Genomic DNA, 20822 nt, shown 5'->3' on the forward strand with positions numbered 1-20822 from the left:
AGTACATTTGCACTGATGTAGAGCCATCACCACTGTGTCTCTAGAACGTTTTCATCCTCCCGAACTACTATACTCATGAGACATTAGTTCTGCATTCCTTATATCCATTGTTCTATTTTGTCTTTATGAATTTGACTATTTTATGTCAATTTGTGTCAATTTATGTCAATTTGAATTTGACTATTCACATGAGTTGAATCCTATACTATTCATTCTTATGTGACTGACTACTTTCACTTCACATAGTATCCGTAGGGTTCATCAGTGTTTTACCATGTATCAAAATTTCACTCTTTTTAAGATCGAATAATATTTTATTTTATGGATATGCCACATTTTGTTTATCCATTTATCAGCGGATATTTGGGTTGTTGTGACTAATGCCGTTGTGAACATTGGTGTGCAAGTATCTGTTCAAGTGTGCTGATATGTTTTTATGTATTTTTTAATATTTAAAAATTTTTGTGGTAATGAAATTCTGTTTAAATGGACCAGATAAATACCTATATTTTCAGTGATAATCAGTGAATATTAAATACCTATGTGTGTATTCTAAGTAGTGACGATATAAAGAATTATAAAATCATGATGCTGTTTTTGAAGAACTTGCAATCTAATAATAATAGGGTATGTTTATAAAAATACATTGCTTGGCAGCATATACTTTTTGAAGCTGAAGAAGTATTCACCATCTAATACAAACCAAAATCCTCTCTCACTAAATTTTTGCATGTCATTCTCACCAGTTAGGAGGCAAAATACATGGCCATGATCAACATGCATATTCCATTCAAACATATGTATTTAACAGATGCATTTAACATTCAAGTATAAATTCTGGAGTGATACTAAAATAGAAGTTAGATCATGACGTTCATCTAAACAATTCTCTCCAATGCAAACATTCTTAGGAGTAACTTACATTTCTTTTCCCAGAGTCCCACCTTAACTCTGACCACATCTCCTGTCTCCATCCCCACCATGAGTAATTCTTTGTTGTGGATACATTTCTTAGGTATGTAAACTGGTTTAAGTGTAAATGAGTAAAAGGCAGAAGGATCAACTCTGTATGTCTCCAGGTTCTTCACAGATTTGTGATTCCAATTTTAATTTCTATAGTACTTGGATTTTCCAAATGAGAGAAAACAGAATAGGCATGTAACACCTCTAAATAAGGTTTCTCAACAGATCTACTGCATAGTAATTTTAAAGGCCAAAATTTGATCAGATTATAAGATTTTGTTGTTTTGGTATTTCAATGGTCTTTTTCTTTCTCTCAAAACATTTTCCTGGAAAAGCAATATAAATCTTTTATGAATTCAATCATAACTTTGCAGTTTAATTGGATTTTTAAAGTTTTTCTGTGTGTACCAGCTGGACCTTTTGGAGAGGATTACTATTTTCCCACTGAAATGTTAGAGACCAACCACCGGTTAGAGTCACATTTCCTATGGATGATGTTTTGAAGCTCAAAAGGAACTTTGAAAATTTTAAACACAACTGAACAGAGGTTCCAAAAGGTAATGCTGTAGTAGTATTTTTTTTCCTCTGTATCCATCTTCCCAGAAGTGAGCCTGACTTGTCAGTGATAAGGACATTTTATAGGCTCATTACTCTGCAGAGTGAAAAAAATGAAAACGGAACTAATTTCCAAGTTAAAACTTAAAAAATAGTGAAAGATGAATGAACAAGTATGATCATCCATTCATTCATGTATGAAAGTTTACTATGTACCAGACAGTCCACTAAACATAGGATATAAAGCAATGATTGAAATAGAATCAGTCCCTCCATTTACAGAACTTAGATTGCCTAGAACAGGGAGTGGAACATAATACACACTTAAAAAATATTTGAATAAATGAGTGTCTGTTTTGTGAAGAAGGTTTTGGAGTAAGGGGCATTTTAGTGAAGAAGTATGGAGCGTCCTGTCCCATTCATTGTATTATAGACAGTTCATGTAAAAAGTGAAAAAAGGGAAACAAACCAAATACTCTATTTATCTTTAACATTCAGGATGTGTGTGTGTGTGTGTGTGTGTGTGTGTGTGTGTGTGTGTATACATACATATATATATATATGTTTTTTTTTTTAAGTTTTTTTTTTTTTTTAATGTTTATTTATTTTTGAGACAGAGAGAGACAGAGCATGAATGGGGGAGGGGCAGAGAGAGAGGGAGACACAGAATCTGAAGCAGGCTCCAGGCTCTGAGCCATCAGCCCAGAGCCCGACGCGGGGCTCGAACTCATGGACCGTGAGATCGTGACCTGAGCTGAAGTCGAACGCTTAACCGACTGAGCCACCCAGGCGCCCCTTTTTTTTAATTTTTAAAATATTTATTTTGAGAGAGAGAATGAGCAAGTGTGAGTGGGGGAGGGACAGAGAGAGAGGGAGAGAGAAAGAATCCCAAGCACATTCTGTGCTGTTGGCATAGAGCCCAACAACATGGGGTTCTATCTCACGAACCATGAGATCATTATCTGAGCTGAAATCAAGAGTCGGATGCTTAACCCACTGAGCCACCTAGGTGCCCCTGGAGGGTATATTTTTAAAATGAATAGTAACATTTTTAAATGTAATAGTAGGAAACTATTTAATAGTAATTTTAATTTTGTTTTATAGATACTTTGAGGATATCTACATAAGTAGATGATGGGGAACTGAGGATGTCTACATAAGTAGATGATGGAGAACTGAAAACATTCTTTAGTTTTTTTGTGTGTTTGAAAACTCAAGTTTGGATGTAGATTAAAAAAATTTTTTTTTACATGTTTATTTTTGAGAGAGAGAGAGAGAGAGAGAGAGAGAGAGAGAGACAGACAGACAGACCACGAGCAGGGGAGGGGCAGAGAGAGAGGTAGACACAAAATCTGAAGCAGGTTCCAGGCTCTGAGCCATCAGCACAGAGCCCCGTACAGGGCTCAAACCCATGAACTGTGAGATCATGACCTGAGCCGAAGTCAGACGCTTAACTGACTGAGCCACCCAGGTGCCCCAAGGATATAGATATTAATAGATGTTATTAGATTGAACTGCATTTTTTTATCTGAAGATTTCTTTTTGCTTTCTTCTTTGCTTAGTAGGATTACTGATTTTCTTAATTAAGGGAGAGAATACATGTGTTTTGGGAGTCCTGGTTATTGTTGGTCAATATTCTTAGGTTTTCAAAGTATAATAGAGCAGATTATAGGAAATTATTTTTTCATGACTATTTTCTTTCTAATTTCTTGCAGTAAGTTGTGTTTTTATCAGGACATTAGAGAACTCATGAAAAATTCCATTGTACACGTAGATTATTCATAACAAACAAATTTTACTCGAAATACTATAGCAACTTCACTGTTTTTTATCCTCTGGAAGATCATGTCGACTCTAATTATTGAAGCTTCAAATGATAAGTGATTGAATTTGAAAACTGTTTTAGGGTCTATTTATCTTTTTAAAATGATTTTTAAATGATTATTACATTCTTGTTTAAATGATAGGTTAACATTGCTTAGGTATAAAAGAAGTATTATTCTTTTTCAAAACAAGAGTTTTGTCAGGGCACATAGTTCTTTGGACTGTGATACACCAAATTTGAGACAATTTCTTTTCCAGATGTTTAGCTGTAAGTGCCATAATTGTATAAAATCTCAACACAGCATATGAAGCAAAGAGATCAAACTGTAAACCTTAGAAGATGATTTTAAGTTCCTTTCTCTCTCTTTTTTTTTTACTTTTTCATTTCTGAAAAATAAGATGCCTGTTCCAGTTCAATGAGTATGATAATATCAAATCTGGGTAGAATAGTACATCTCATCTTGTCTTCATTTTTAAAGGTGAGATGGTTTATAGAATGGAGAATAAGTCATTTTGTTAGATGTTGACTCCTTTCTAGAATAAAAATATGAATCTAGCAGTAAATCATTGTTATACTTTAAATGTTTAAAATATAAGAAAGAAATTAACAGAAACACTGAAACAAAATTAATACTATGTACATGAATGATAGATAACGTTTATAATTGGTATTTTAATTATAATTGGTATTTTAATACTATTTATATATAGTATAATACTATATATATATATAGTATATATATATATTTATATATATAGTATATATATATAGTATTATATATATATATAGAAATATATATATTTATATAATATTTATATATATTATATATATAAATATATATTTATATAATATTTATATATATTGTATATATAATATATATATTATATATATAATAAATATATAAATATATAAATATATATATTTATATATAGTATATAAATAGTATAATACTATTTATATATTTATAAATACTATTTATATATTAGTATTATATACAATACTATTTATATATTTATAAATATAAATTTAAATATAAATATAAATATTTAAATTTACAGGTGGATTAATGAATTAATTTAAAGGTGTTAATGGTGTCACACAGCCAGCAAGTATCAAAAAGGCAATTCAACCCTGCCTTTAATGTAAAATTTATAAATTTTATATTAAAATATAAAATATTTTATATTTTATAAAAATAAAAAATTTAAATATAAAAATTTAAATATAAAATTTTTATATTTTATAAAAAATATAAAATGTATTTATATTTATAAATATAAATATAAATATTTAAATATAAATATAAATTTATATTTATATAAATACTATTTATATATTAGTATTATATATAATACTATTTTATATATAATATATAATATAATAACATATTATTATAATATAATAATATATAATATAATATTATAATATAATAATATTAATATCAATTTATTAATTAATTTATTAATATAATAATATTATGAAATAATATATAATACTATATATAATACTATTTATATATTTATAAATACTATTTATATATATTTTATAGTATAATACTATTTATAAATAGTATTATTTACATACATAAATACAATAATAATTTTGTATATGTTAGTCTAATGAAATTAATGGTTTCTCCTTTTATACATTGCCACTATGCTTAGGCTTTCCTTCATTGCACTCATTTATTCATTAGTCAACAATATTTAGTGTCTGATAGGCACTGTTCTAGGCTTTGAGTGATACCAGTCAACAGAGACAAATTATTGATCTTATGGATCTTATATTCCACTGGGGATACAGATACTAAACAAACAAATGTTTAATGGTGATAAGTAGTCTAGACAAAAGTAAGTACATCAGGAAAGGTGATAGGGAATGTTGGAGTGGGGAGTGTACCATTTTTATGTAGAATGGTCAGGGAAAGTTTTATTGAGAAGGTAATACTTGAGTTGTGACCCGAATTTGATGAGGAAAGAACTATGGTGTATATTTGGGTAAGTGTGTTTCAGACAACAGGTTCAAAATCCCTGTGTTGGGTGTAGGCTCTGCATATTTTAGAACATAAGAAATTAGTTGTGTAATTATTTGTCTCATTTTTCCTTTCCCAGTAGATTCTGTGATCCACTAAAAAGGGGATTATCTCTCTTTTGTCATCATTGTATACTTGGCACTCAGTGTAGTGCCCAACACATGGCAGGAGTGGGGCACTGGATAAATATGGATAAATTCATGAAAGAAGAGGGAGAATTTTGAAGGAATTCCCCCACCCCACCCCACCCCTGCCTTTTAAAGTTCATACTATAAATATTTCAAGCTGCGGAAGTCTTTGTAGATCATAGGAAACAAGTGAGTTCTTTAGGTAGGTAGAATGATTCTTCCAAAGTCACTGTTAATTAGTAGTGTTCTTGTAATGGCAAAGATATTATCTCTTATTCTTACTCTTAATAGGGATCCTTTTGTTTCAGATGTCTGGTCTAGACATGGGAAGATACTTGGCTGTGGAAAACCTTGCAGTAGAATCTGGAATCAGGTAGCTGGGTTGAATTGCCTTTTTGATACTTGCTGGCTGTGTGACACCATTAACACCTTTAAATTAATTCATTAATCCACCCGTAAATGCCTTGATTTTCTTATCTGTAAGACAGATATTGTTATTCCTATTCCAGTGTTCTTTACACTGGAACATTTTCTTTTGCATGATGGGATTTCCCATTAATCTTCTAATATACTATCATGTAGACATTACCCCCCTCTTTTTAAATGGAGTTATGATTAAGAACATAGGACTTTAGAATCAGACATTGGATTCTCTGAAAGTTTACTTCTTAAAGTTACTTGTTAACAGTATCAAAGTTTTTATCTAACTAATGAGAGAATAATCAGGAGGACATAAGAATTTCTCCCAAGAATTGAGCATCAGGAGTTCATGTATTCATTTAGGAAAGGGATGCCGTGATAAAATGACTAAGCTACATAAAAGTCTGATTAACTTTTAAAAGAAGGAAGTCAGATCTCCTTTGGGATTTAATCCTTAGAAAACTTGGAATATAAAACATTTGAGTTCAATTTAGATATCATCATGGTCTTTATCATCATTTTTAGTATCATCAAATTGGATTTCATCATCATCTCCAGTGCCAAATATATGTTTCATTGATTTCAGCATATTTTGGAAGCTTGCCACATGCCTTCAGATTTATACCTTCATCTGCATTGTATTTTAAAATTACATCAGCTTTGTTATCCTCATCATCTGGCAGACCAGTATAATGTCTGAGGTATTTATTCAAATTATTTTCCTCATAAGACATAAGACAAGTTCATAAGACATAACCTCTTCACACCACCAAGACACATTGCTTCTAATTGTACATTTCCCAACATTTTGATTACTGAATTATACTTATTCATCCTGTTTACACACCAGCTTTTTTCAGGGTCATTTTCACTCTTACCCCTGTACCTGTTTTTACCCCTACCTTTATTCTTGGTCATGGCAATGCCTCATGGCATCATGGTCTCCTTTCCTGTGATGGCAGTGGCAGCTGTTCTTCCAAATGGCACATGGAATGACCTAGCATGCAGTGTGATGTAGCACTCTGCAGGTGAGGGAGAGTTTTCAGACTGAGCTTTTCTGAGATGGACTCAGTGGCGGCAAATTTATTTCCTTCCCCCTTCTCTTTCCATGTATATTAATGTGTTTAAGGTTTTCTAGGGCAGCTCTAGAGGTAACCTTTACTCTTGTACTTTCTTAGCCTCATTACTAAGGTGGATCTCTCTTTGTGTCTTTACTGAATGCACCAAGGATTCAGTGGACTCTATCTTGCTTTTAAGAACTTGAATGATTCTTGGCCCTCTGTGAGCTCTCATATCATCAATAAAACCTGATAATTTTTCTTTCCTAGAACGTGTTTTTGCTCAACCTTATGGGTTTTCAGCCTAAGCACATATAGATTGTTATTCAGGTAATTTAAGGGGAATCTCTCTCTCTCTCTCTCTCTCTCTCTCTCTCTCTCTCTCTCTCTCTCTCTCTCTGTCTCTCTCTCTCTTTTGGGTTTTCCCCTTCAACATACTGTAATTTCAAAAGTGCTTTCAGAAAGAACCCCAGGTAATTACAGGTCTCACCTCCCCCCCCCCCCCCTTTTTTTTTTAGGAATCCTTTTGGTGCTGCCTGTTTTCCAAAGTCAGATACATAGTTTTTCCAGTTTTCTAGTTGTTTACATTTGGAAGGTTAATTCTGGGTCCTATTACTGCCTTGTGGTGAAAGTAGAGATTTCTTAACACTTTTAAAATGAAGAATGATATTCTTAGCAAATGATACATCCTGCTCATTTCAAATTGTGTTCAAATACCATTATGTGTAAAAACTCATTTTTAAATGTTGCTTAAATTAAATTGATCTTAGCAACAACATTTCTGTTATTCTTCCACACATAGCTGTAAATAAAAGCTGCCTTGGCTGCTTCTCATCTAATATTAGTTACCAGTCAACTGATGCATTAAATTAAAGTTGGTGTAATTCTAATGATTTATAATAGCTGATTCCTTTTGGTACTTTTATGCCTCACTGAAGATCACTTGCTGTTTTATGATACTTTTCTTCCTTCCTTCCTTCCTTCCTTCCTTCCTTCCTTCCTTCCTTCTTTCCTTCCTTCCTTCCTTCGAAGCTTCCTTCCTCCTTTTCTATCAGAATCAGTATAAAAAAGACCCCTTAAAATAAATAGTAACTTTTTACTAATAAAAATATTTTTGGGGCACCTGGGTGGCCCAGTTGGTTTAAGTGCTTACACTTGATATTGGCTCAGGTCGTGAGCTTGTGGTGGTGGGATCGAGCCCCATGTCTGGCTTTGCACTGTGTGTGGAGCCTGCTTGGGATTCTCTTCCTTCCATTCTCTCTCTCTTCCCCTTCCCTGCTTTCTGTCTCTCTCAAAAATAAATAAATAAACACTAAAAATATTTTTAAAATGTCTTGTTTCATCTATTAAGGATACACTGAAATAGTATAAGTTCAGTACCGCTCATTATTTCTTTAAAATTCCTTCAATGAGTTTTAAAACATTGGTAATTGGAAATAGAGTATAAACATGAACTGATATGAAGTTAATTGAGAATGTCTCATTAAGTCTGGAATAATGAAAAAAAAGGATGTGCTTGATGAAGAACAGTATATTGAGCTGAAAAAATTTTTTATAGGATTTGAGGTCCTTAGGAAAGAGTGAATGACTGACATGCTTATGTTGATTCAGTTAGTGACATGAGCTTAATTCTTTATCATTAATACTTACAGTATTTCATTTACTGTACTACATGCAAGGTATTCCATCTGATAGTCATTATGTGTCTATGCTGTTCTTGGAAGACAGACTTGCAATTCTTAGGGGAGTATTTGAAAATGAGCCAGTAGTAGTAGCATTGTGATTTATATGTTGTATGCTCAGGCTTAACACAGGCATTTTTGATTGGCATTAGAATTGTACATCATAAATCTTAAGAAAAAAATACTTAAGAAATGTATAGCCATAATATACATATCTCTCAGAAGATGAGGGTCAAGGTTGTAATTATAGGTGAGAGAACTATAAATTCCTGCGTTCTGACAGATGGCAACAAAATGTCTGATTCTGTTACTTTTTATTATTTCTTAAAAACTTTTTCTAATGTCTTTAAAAATTACTGCTTTTAGATATATCCTTTGAATGTGATGTAGAAGGCTGTTTACTCTTTCATTTTTTGACAGCAGATGTAAAATACAGACATCTAAGTATTCAAGATCTTTTAGATATGAATGATTATTCAAACTAATGTAGTTACTAGAAACATTTGCCAAAGCTGCTTTTATTTTGGTCTGTTACTAAAAGAGATGCGTCACCTGTAGTGTTGCCTAGGCAGCACGGATGCACTGCACTTCATCCTTCTAAACTGGTTATGGTTGAAATTTATGGATTATGTTTGTTATTTTGATAGTGTTGTTCTCTTGTAACTTTGCCCCTAAAGAGTAATGATCCCTTGGTCAGTCAAACCATATTGCTTTGATTCATTTGGAATCAAAAAGATAGATCTGTGAATCTTGACTCCGGGTTTTGTGACCTTAGGCAAGTTACTTAACCTCTGCTGGTTTATTTGATATTATTATAGTATAGTAGTTAATTGAGTGGGCTCTGGAGTGTTTGTGAGGACATGCATTCTAGCTGTGCTACTTATAAGCTATGTGACTTTGGGCAAGTTACTAACTTTATTGCCTTCTCTTCCTCATCTACAGATAATAATAGTACTTATCTGTAAAATGCTATGAGTAAGCCTGGCACATACTAAATACTCAATAAATGCTTGCTATTGTTATTTTCTATAAATGAACAAAAATAACTTAATAGGGTTATTATGAGGCCTGACTGAATAAATAGATCACTTTGCATGGGGACCTACTACATGTTCAGTATATGAAGTACTATAATGGATTGATGGCAGTTTTGATCATGCAGTAATTGTGTCTGTGGAATAAGATCCAAGATTTATAAGAAAAGATACCACACTGGAGCTCCATTGATTTGCTAATTGGTTAAGACACAGAGTGAGTTCCAGCATTCTATTAGGTCACTTGTACAAAACAGATCAACTTTTATATTCCAGATGATGCACAAGATGTGGTAGATGAAAAATCCTATCCAATAAGACTTCAGAATTGTAATCTTAACTGTATCTATCGTAGTATCAGTATAGTTTGGGATTGGCCACACGCCATAGATGGCCAAGGAAGTAAAAGCATTTAGTGGGGAAAGCTTTTACATTAGCTGTATTGATTAAAGATACGATACAAAACTTCTCCCAAATATCAAGGGTTACTCAGAAGATGTGAAAAATGAATAGGGATGTATGATGCAGGCTGCTAGTATTCTACTCAAACTTAAAATCTGTTTTTCTCCTTTTTTTTTTTTAATTTTTTTTAATGTTTATTTATTTTTGAGACAGAGATAGAGCATGAACGGGGGAGGGTCAGAGAGAGAGGGAGACACAGAATCTGAAGCAGGCTCCAGACTCCGAGCTGTCAGCACAGAGCCTGACGCGGGGCTTGAACTCACGGACCAGACCGTGAGATCATGACCTGAGCCGAAGTCGGACACTTAACCGACTGAGCCACCCAGGCGCCCCCTGTTTTTCTCTTCTATACTAATAGAATTTTTTTTTGTTTTTGTTTTTGTTTTTCCTTAAAGGTAGGCATATTGAAGCTTTGAAGGAAGGGCTATTTCCTAGCTGAGTGACTGGCAAAAGAGATAAAAGCAGAAGTATTATGTGTGTGTGTGTGTGTGTGTGCGTGCTTGTAAAGGTCAGTAACTCAGCTGGAGGTGATCCCATTTTGTCATTCAGTTTCTCCTTTTTGACCTTTATTGTATGCATGATAAATGGAGCTTTAGCAAACATTTTGGACTGTGAGGTGATCTCGATGATGGAAGCTGGGGATGGAGAATGGTAGAAGAGAAAGTTAGAAACTTGGGTCCCTGAGGATACTGTGCAAACACCATCTCTACATGGCTAATCTTTAGACAATATTTACAAAAGAAAAAGTAAACCTCAATCTTGTTTAGCCAAGCTGCTGTTGTGTTGGGGTATTCTGTAATGTGCAAAACCATATCCTTATACTGAGGGGAAACAGTATAAATAAGAAAGTACTTTTGAGGTTTAATGGTTTGTGTTAGGGGTGTGTGTGTAGAGGGGATTGAAAATACAAAGAGAATTGGAGACTAACACTAACTGACTAAGGGATTGTGGATCTATGTTGATCATACTGGTGAAATTTTATTAGATTAATAGGAAATATGAAACTTACTTTATGGGAAAAAAGAAAATATTTAATAGTTCAGTGACATGTGAACAATTAGTTATCAAATCACGTTTTGTTGGATATTGGGGGTAGTTAGAAGAACTGGTGAAATTGATGGGTGGGCCATAAGTCATTCTTGTCTTTAGAATATTAACATCTTTTTATAGGTTACTGTTGTTGGCTTGTGCTATTGTTAAATGATGTATATATAACTGTAGTTTTTTTTTTACTGGTAAGTTCCTTTTTGTTAATGACACTTCAAGTGTCTTCTCTCAAAATTTTGGATTGACAAATTTGAAAAAAATGTTAGAGAACATTGAATTAGCCATTTTCTGTGGAAGAGGTTGAGAAAAGATTTTGGAGCCTACACAGCAAATCACTGATATATTTAATTAATTAATTAATTAATTAATTATTTTTTTAGAGGGAGACAGAAAGCACAAGCAGGGGAAAGGGGCAGAGGGAAAGAGAGAGAATCCTAAGCAGGCCCCTTGCTCAGCGCGGAGCCTGACATGAGGTTTGATCCCATGACCCTGGGATCGGACACTCAACTAACTATCTACCCAGGTACCCCATATTCGTTCACTTCTTTACATAAAGAAGATTCCAAAAAAATTACATATGCACTCATACTTGGGCTCTCACATTTTAATGGTTTCTGTGACACCACAATAATTGATTTGACACATTTAATTTGGTAGCTTTGGATGGAAAAATGTTTAGATGCCTTAGTTGAGAATTTTACAATTTCTTTAGTCATGTTGCCCAATCTTTGTTTTAGTTTTATTTGGATAGTATGGAATAACAGGTCTAGAAAGACTGCAGAAGGTGATATGTTTCACTGTAATTTATTAGACGTGCTATATATTCTTTACCTTTGTTTTTACCTTGTGGATCTATTCATTCCTTTCCATTTATCTCTGATTAATTTTTATTTAAAAAATTTTTTAATTTGCTCTTTAATGTTTATTTTTGAGAGAGAGAGAGAGAGAGAGAGAGAGAGAGAGAGAGAGAGCATGAGTGGGGAAGGAGCAGAGAGAGAGGGAGACACAGAATCCGAAGCAGGTTCCAGGCTCTGAGCTGTCAGTACAGAGCCTGAAGTGGTGCTCAAACCCATGAACAGTGAGATCATGACCTGATCTCAGGTCGGTGCTTAACCGACTGAGCCACCCAGGGGCCCCTGTTTAATTTTTATTTAAAGGTTAATAAATATTAATTACAGTACATACTTTACTCATGCCACTTTTTGTCACCTTATTTCTTTTTTTATCTTTATTTTTAGATTTTCCTAGGAGGTACATAAAACTCGAGTGGTGTGGAAAATAACTACATACCCTCAAATCTCCATTCTATGGGAAAAAACATCATCTTCAATAATAAGTTCCCTTTGGTGATGACAATATAATATTCCATTATATAATCATTAGTTTTTTAGTATTTAGTACATGTTCACTAATATATATTTAATATTTCTTTTTTTGGCCAATTTTCCCATAATTAAACAATTGATAATATACACAACTGAATTGTGCACTTTAAATGAGTAAATTATGATGTGTGAATTATATTTCAATAAGGATGTTAATACTTTACAAATATAATTTTCCTTCCCCTTTAAATCCTTCTTTGGAAAAATGGAAGAATTTAAGAAGAAAGGAAATAATGTGTCCTCAACTAGGAGTGGTGACAGCTATAGCAATTGCGTTCTTTTCTCTAAAGCACCCTGAATGTTTAGGGTAAGGTTCTATGTTGGACATTTTGGGCATCTTGACATTTGCTGGCACTGGAAAGATTTGACAAGGGAGAACTGGGCATTTGTTACATAAATAGTAACTATTATTAAATACTTTAATTTGGTGTCTACTTGGCACAGGACATTGCTGTCCCTGCTATTTTTTTTTTGTTTGTTTGTTTGTTGTTTCACTTTTTTTAAATTTTATTTTTTTTAAATTTACATCCAAATTAGTTAGCATATAGTGCAACAATGATTTCAGTAGATTCCTTAGTGCTCCTTACCCATTTAGCCCATCGCCCCTCCCACACCCCCTCCAGTAGCCCTCTGTTTGTCCTCCATGTTTATGAATCTCTTCTGTTTTGTCCCCCTCCCTGTTTATATTATTTTTGTATCCCTTCCCTTATGTTCACCTGTTTTGTCTCTTAAAGTCCTCATGTGAGTGAATTCATATGATTTTTGTCTTTCACTGACTAATTTTACTTAGCATAATACCCTCCAGTTCCATCCATGTAGTTGTAAATGGTAAGATTTCATTCTTTTTGATTGCCAAGTAATACTCCATTGTATATGTATACACCACATCTTCTTTATCCATTCATCCATCAGTGGACATTTGGGCTCTTTCCATACTTTGGCTATTGTTGATAACACTGCTATAAACATTGGGGTGCATGTGTCCCTTCAAAACAGCACACCTGTATCCCTTGGATAAATACCTAGTAGTGCAATTGCTGGGTCGTAGGGTAGTTCTATTTTTAGTTTTTTGAGGAACCTCCATACTGTTTTCCAGAGTGGCTGCACCAGCTTGTCTTCCCACCAACAATGCAAAAGAGATCCTCTTTCTCCGCATCCTCGCCAACATCTGTTGTTGCCTGAGTTGTTAATGTTAGCAATTCTGACAGGTGTAATGTGGAATCTCATTGTGGTTTTCATTTGTATTTCCCTGATGATGAGTGATGTTGAGCATTTTTTCATGTGTCAGTTGGCCATCTGGATGTCTTGTTTGGAGAAGTGTCTATTCTTTTGCCCATTTCTTCACTGGATTCTTTGTTTTTTAGGTGTTGAGCTTGATAAGTTCTTTGTAGATTTTGGATACTAACCATTTATCTGATAGGCCTTTTGCAAATATCTTCTCCCATTCTGTTGGTTGCCTTTTAGTTTTGCTGATTGTTTCCTTCGCTGTGCAGAAGCTTTTTATTTGATGAAAATATTAGAAGATATTTTATTTTTTTTTGATGAGGTCCCAGTAGTTCATTTTTGCTTTTGTTTCCCTTTGCCTCTGGAGACGCGTTGAGTAAGAAGTTGCTGCGGCCAAGATCAAAGAGGTTTTTGCTTGCTTTCTCCTCGAGGATTTTGATGGTTTCCTGTCTTACATTTAGGTTTCTCATCCATTTTGAGTTTATTTTTGTGTATAGTGTAAGAAAAGTGGTCCAGGTTCATTCTTCTGCATGTCGCTGTCCAGTTTTCCCAGCCCCACGTGCTGAAGAGGCTGCCTTTATTCCATTGGATATTCTTTCCTGCTTTGTCAAAGATTAGTTGGCCATATATTTGTGGGTCCATTTCTAGGTTCTCTATTCTGTTCCATTGATCTGAGTGTCTGTTCTTGTGCCAGTACCATACTGTCTTGATGATTACAGCTTTGTAGTATAGCTTGAAGTCTGGGATTGTGATGCCTCCTGCTTTGGTTTTCTTTTTCAAGATTGCTTTGGCTATTCAGGGTCTTTTCTGGTTCCATAAAAATTTTAGGATTATTTGTTGTAGTTCTGTGAAGAATGCTGGTGTTATTTTGATAGGGATTGCATTGAATATGTAGATTGCTTTGGGTAGTATCGACATTTTAACAATATTTGTTCTTCCTATCCAGGAGCATGGAATCTTTTTCCATTTTTTTGTGTCTTCTTCAATTTTTTCATAAGCTTTCTACAGTTTTCAGTGTATAGATTTTCATCTCTTTGGTTAGATTTATTCCTAGGTATTTTATGGTTTTTGATGCAATTGTAAATGGGATTGATTCCTTGATTTCTCTTTCTGTTGCTTCATTATTGGTGTATAGGAATGCAGCCGATTTCTTTGTGTTGATTTTATATCCTGCAACTTTGCTGAATTCATGAATCAGTTCTAGCAGTGTTTTGGTGGAATCTTTTGAGTTTTCCATATAGAGTATCATGTCATTTGCAAAGAGTGAAAGTTTGATCTCCTGGCTGATTTGGATGTCTTTTATTTCTCTGTGTTGTCTGGTTGCAGAAGCTAAGACTTCCCATACTGTGTTTAATAACGGTGGAGAGAGTGGACCTCCCTGTCTTGTTCCTGACCTTAGGGGAAAAACTCTCAGTTTTTCCCCATTGAAGATATTAGCGTTAGGTCATTCATATATGGCTTTTATTATCTTGAGGTATGATCCTTCTATCCCTACTTTCTTGAGGGTTTTTATCAAGAAAGGATGTTGTATTTTGTCAGATGCTTTCTCTGCATCTATTGAAAGGATCATATGGTTCTAGTCCTTTCTTTTATTGATGTGATGAATCACGTTAGTTGTTTTGCAGATATTGAACCAGCCCTGCATCCAGGTATAAATCCTACTTGGTCGTGGTGAATAATTTTTGTAATGTATTGTTAGTTCCGGTTGCCTAATATCTTGTTGGGGATTTTTGCATCCATGTTCATCAGGGAAATTGGTCTATAGTTCTCCTTTTTAGTGGGGTCTCTGTCTTGTTTTGGAATCAAGGAAATGCTGGCTTCATAGAATGAGTTTGGGTTTTCCTTCATTTCTATTTTTTGGAACACCTTCAAGAGATTAGGTGATAACTCTTCCTTAGATGTTTGGTAGAATTTCCCTGGAAAGTCATCTGGCCCTGGTCTCTTGTTTTTTTTTTGGATTTTTGATTACTAATTCGATTTCCTTACTGGGTATTGGTGTGTTCAAATTTTCTATTTCTTTTTGTTTCAGTTTTGGTAGTGTGTATGTTTCAAGGAATTTGTCCATTTCTTCCAGATTGCCCATTTTATTGGCATGTAATTGCTCATAATATTCTCTTACTGTTTTTTTTATTTCTGCTGTGTTGGTTGTGATCTCTCCTCTTTCATTCTTGATTTTATTTATTTGGGTCCTTTCCTTTTTCTTTTTGATCAAACTGGCTAGTGGTTTATCAATTTTGTTAATTCTTTCAAAGAACCAGCTTCTGGTTTCATTGATCTGTTCTGTTTTTTTGGTTTCGATAGCATTAATTTCTGCTCTGATCTTTATTATTTCCTGTCTTCTGCTGGTTTTGGGATTTATTTGCTGGTTTTTTTCCAGCTCTTTCAGGTGTAAGGTTAGGTTGTGTATCTGAGATCTTTCTTCCTTCTTTAGGAAGGCCTGGATTGCTATATGCTTTCCTCTTTGCTGTGTCCCAGAGGCTTTGGGTTGTGGTGTTATCATTTTCATTGGCTTCCATGAACTTTTTAATTTCCTCTTTAACTTCTTGGTTAGCCCATTCGTTCTTTAGTAGGATGTTCTTTAGTCTCCAAATATTTGTTACCTTTCCAAATTTTTTCTTGTGGTTGATTTTGAGTTTCATAGCGTTGTGGTCTGAAAATATGCACGATAAGATCTCGATCTTTTTGTACTTGCTGAGGGCTTATTTGTGTCCCAGTATGTGGTCTGTTCTGGAAAACGTTCCATGTGCACTGGAGAAGAATGTATGTTCTGCTGCTTTAGGATGAAATGTTCTGAATATATCTGTTAAGTCCATCTGGTCCAGTGTGTCATTCAAAGCCATTGTTTCATTGTTGATTTTTTTATTAGATGATCTGTCCGTTGTTGTGAGTGGGGTATTGAAGTCTCCTACTATTATGGTATTACTATCAATGAGTTTCTTTGCGATTACTTGATTTATATATTTGGGTGCTGCCAAATTTGGCGCATAAATGTTTACAATTGTCAGGTCTTCTTGGTGGATAGACCCCTTGATTATGATATAATGCCCTTCTGCATCTCTTGATACAGTCTTTATTTTAAAGTCTAGATTGTCTGATATAAGTATGGCTACTCTGGCTTTCTTTTGTTGACCATTAGCATGATAGGTGGTTCTCCATCCCCTTACTTTCAATCTGAAGGTGTCTTTAGGTCTATAGTGGGTCTCTTGTAAATAGTATATAGATGGATCTTGTTTTCTTATCCATTCTGTTACCCTGTGTCTTTTGATTGGAGCATTGAGTCTATTGACGTTTAGAGTGAGTCTGAAAGATATGAATTTATTGCCATTATGTTGCTTGTAGAGTTGGAGTTTCTGGTGGTGTTCTCTTGTCCTTTCTAATCTTTGTTGCTTTTGGTAGTTATCTATCTATGTATCTATGTATCTATCTATCTATCTTTTCTCCCCTTAGAGAGTCCCCCTTAAAATTTCTTGCAGGGCTGGTTTAGTGGTCATAAACTCGTTTAATTTTTTTTTGGGAAACTTTTTATTTCTCCTTCTGTTTTGAATGACAGCCTTGCTGGATAAAGAATTCTTGGCTTCATATTTTTCTGACTCAGCACATTGAATATATCCTGCCACTCCTTTCTGGCCTGCCAAGTTTCTGTGGATAGGTCTGCTGCAAACCTGATCTGTCTTCCCTTGTAGGTTAAGGACTTCTTTTCCCTTGCTGCTTTCATGATTCTTTCCTTGCCTGAGTATTTTTTGAATTTGAGTATGATATGCCTTGTTGATGGTTGGTTTTTGTTGAATCTAATGGGGGTCCTCTGTGCTTCCTGGATTTTGATGTCTGTGTCTTTTCCCAGGTTAGGAAAGTTTTCCACTATGATTTACTTGCTCACATAACCCTTCTGCCCCTATTTTTCTGTCTTCCTCTTCTGGGACCCCTGTGATTCAGATGTTGTTCCTTTTAAATGAGTCACCAATTTTTCTAATTCTTAAATTGTGCTCTTTTGCCTTAATCTCCCTCTTTTTTTCTGCTTCATTATTTTCCATAAGTTTGTCCTGTATATTGCTGATCCTCTCTTCTGCCTCATCCATCCTTGCCTCCGCGGCATCCATCCATGATTGCAGCTCAGTTTTAGCGTTTTTTATTTCATCCTGACTAGTTTTTACTTCTTTTATATCCGCAGAAAGGGATTGTAATCTATTTTTGACTCCAACTAGTATTCTTATTATCATGATTCTAAATTCTGGTTCATACATCTTGCTTGTGTCTGTGCTGGTTAAGTCCCAGGCTGTCGTTTCTTCCTGCTCTTTGTTTTGGGGTGAATTCCTTCATTTCGTCATTTTGAAGGGAGAAAAGCAATTAATGAAGTAGAAAAAATTAAAATTAAAAAAAATTAAAAAAATTAAAAACACACACTCACACACACAAAAGCGAATAAATGATGCTAGATCCTAGGTGTGTTTTGGTTTGGGTGTTGAAAGTGGCTTGATAGATTAGAGAAAAAAGGGCGGGGGGGGGAAAAAACAAATCGTTTGAAAATTTGAAAAAATGAATGCACTGAAGTAGACTAAAATGAAATGATGGAAATAAAGTAAAATTTGAAAAAATTTACACATAAGTAAAGAATATAGTAGAAAAAAAGTTAAAAAATATTTTTAATGAAAATAAAATTAATTTTTTTCTCTCTGTATTCAAGAAAAAGAAAAGAAATGAGAAAAAGAAAAAGAAAGAAAATTGAATAGATGGACCTGCTAACAGACTAAAATACCACTGAAATTACCTCATTTTCCCCTAGAAGTCAGACTGTGAAGGACTTTATAGTCCATAAAGTAAGCAGGTGGTGAGACTTCTGTTCTTGAAGAGCGAGGTTGGCCCAGTAGGGCGGGGCTTAGTGTAACAGCTCCGTTCTCCACTAGATGGCGCTTCTAGCTTACTGGGGTGGATTGTTGTGGCACTTGTAGGTGCATATGCATGGGAGCGGTGAAAATGGCGTCACCCAGCAATCCAGTCTCTAGTATCGGAATTCTCTTCTCCCTAATGAGCAATCGTGCACTTGTTCTTTGTCTTCAGCTCTTGTCCACTCCCTGCTTTTACACTGTCTGTGACCAAACCCCAGGTAGTACCTTTCTCCCGAGTTTTGTCTCAGATGCGGCTGTTTTCCCTGCCCCCTTACTTCTGAGGGACTGCGTCTTTGACCTGTTCTGCCCCTCTGCAGAAGGTCTCACTGAGCAATGGCCGAATGCTGGCCGCCCCCAGGAAAGTTCGCGGGGCCGTGCTGGTGCTGATGCCCAGAGATTGCGGCCAGGTGCCAGCCTGCTCCAGAAAAAGTTCGTGAGATAGTGTAGCAGCAGTGTTTCAGGGACTATGGAAAATCACAACACACATCTGGCACTAGGCTTCACCCTTAACAACCTTGTTTCAGCCCCAGCAAATGTGGCCGTTCGTTCTCTGGGATCTGCTGGGACCAGGTGGCCTCACAGTCTCTACCAAATGTCCTTCCAGCAGTGGAACTGCTTTTCCCTGTGTGGCCCGAGAACCTCCCGGACCCCACTCTGCTCTTGGGGATTTGCTCTTCCCACCAGAGCACTGCCAGGTATTGAGCTGCGGAGTTGCAGCCTTTGTGCTTTCCCTGTTTATAGTCTTAATGGAATTTAAACCCTCTCCTTTTTTAGTTTATTCCCTGTGGCTGTTTCCAATTTTTTACTTTCTCTCCAGCTGCTTTTGGGGAGGGCTGCCTTTCCCATATTCCACCCCACCCCCCCCCCCCCATTTCCATCCTCTCTCTGCTCACAAAAGCGGCTCCCTGCCCTCTGCGGCTTCTCTTCCCCAGTTCACCTCTCCTTGCCGTGTATCTGCTGAATTCTGTGGTTCAGGTTGTGCAGATTGTTGTGTTAATCCTCAGATCAGTTTTCTAGGTGTGCAAGATGGTTTAGTGTTGGTCTGGCTGTTTTTCATGGATGCTAGACACACAAGAAATTTCCATGCTGTTCTGCCATCTTGGCTCCCTCTCCTATATCTAATATTTCTAATTTGATGTGCTTTAGTGTATCTTTAATGCTGACGAGCTTGAACATCTATCTATATTTTAATTATTTGCATCAATAGAATAATAGAGTCTTAGGCACATGGGCTCACCTACTTGGTTTCAAATCCTGTATCCTCTAGTTACTAATTTTGTGACTTTAAATATGTTTTCATATCTGATAGTGTTGTGAAAAGGGAATTAAATTTAGAGACAGAAGACCTGTAGTCTGACCTTAGCATATATTAGCTTTGTAAATGCTTTAAGCAAATTATTTAATACCTTTGAGCTACAGTTTGTCATCTGTAATAGGGGGTAGGAATCATAATTGATAGTTTTTGGGAGGGGGATAAATCATAAATTGAAAGTATAAATTATATAACATCATACATATATAGAACAATAAAATACTTTGTCTTTACTTTTTAAAAAAGTACAGGGATAATGTTAGGAGTTTTTTTTCCTTGGACTTAATTATCTTATAACTAGAAGTTTGTATTTTATGACCACCTTCACTTAGTGTGCTCACCTCACAAGTCCTGTCTCTAGTAACCACCTTCTCTTCTCTGTATCTATGAGTTTGAATTTTTTAAGATTCTCATGAAAGTGAGATCATACACTCTGTGTCTGTCTCTGTGTGCCTAATTTCAGTTAGTTTAATGCCTCCCAGGTCTATCCATGTTGTCAGAAATGCTATAATTAATATACATTAATATTTTAAATATATGTATATATTTAAAATTTTCCAAATAAGTGGACTTGTGCAGTTCAAACCCATGTTGTTCAAGGATCAACTGTATACCACATTTTCTTTTTCCATTCTTCTGTCAATGGCACTTAGGTTCTCTCTTTTGGCTATGGTAAATAATATTGCAGTGAAAGTGGGGATGCAGATATATTTTTGAGATACTGATTTTGCTTCCTTTGGATAAATACTCAGAAGTAGAGTTGCTAATTGTATGGTAGTTCTATTTTTAATTTTTTGTGGATCCTCCATACT

At 35.0% G+C, this 20822-nt stretch overlaps 1 protein-coding gene and 1 pseudogene across 16 annotated transcripts in view; one reads left to right on the forward strand and one right to left on the reverse strand.

The window, feature by feature from the left end:
• Positions 1-20822, forward strand: part of FUT8 (fucosyltransferase 8) — a 311734-nt gene that overhangs the window by 109516 nt on the left and 181396 nt on the right. For 3 of the 16 annotated variants that reach the window (XM_078448134.2, XM_078448122.2, XM_078448131.2), the window contains one exon: positions 5812-5876. The exons of 12 other annotated variants lie outside the window; for them this stretch is intronic. The gene's annotated coding sequence lies outside the window, so the exon portion shown is untranslated. Of the gene's footprint in view, positions 1-5811; positions 5877-11586; positions 11730-20822 lie in introns of those variants that run through there. One more of the 16 variants, XM_078448125.2, reaches the window with a different exon arrangement.
• On the reverse strand, positions 6414-6955 carry LOC132669991 (eukaryotic translation initiation factor 1A, X-chromosomal-like; annotated as a pseudogene).

This window comes from Panthera onca, chromosome B3 (assembly GCF_046562875.1).
Source record: "Panthera onca isolate mPanOnc1 chromosome B3, mPanOnc1 haplotype 2, whole genome shotgun sequence".
In the NCBI taxonomy this organism is placed as follows: domain Eukaryota; kingdom Metazoa; phylum Chordata; class Mammalia; order Carnivora; family Felidae; genus Panthera; species Panthera onca.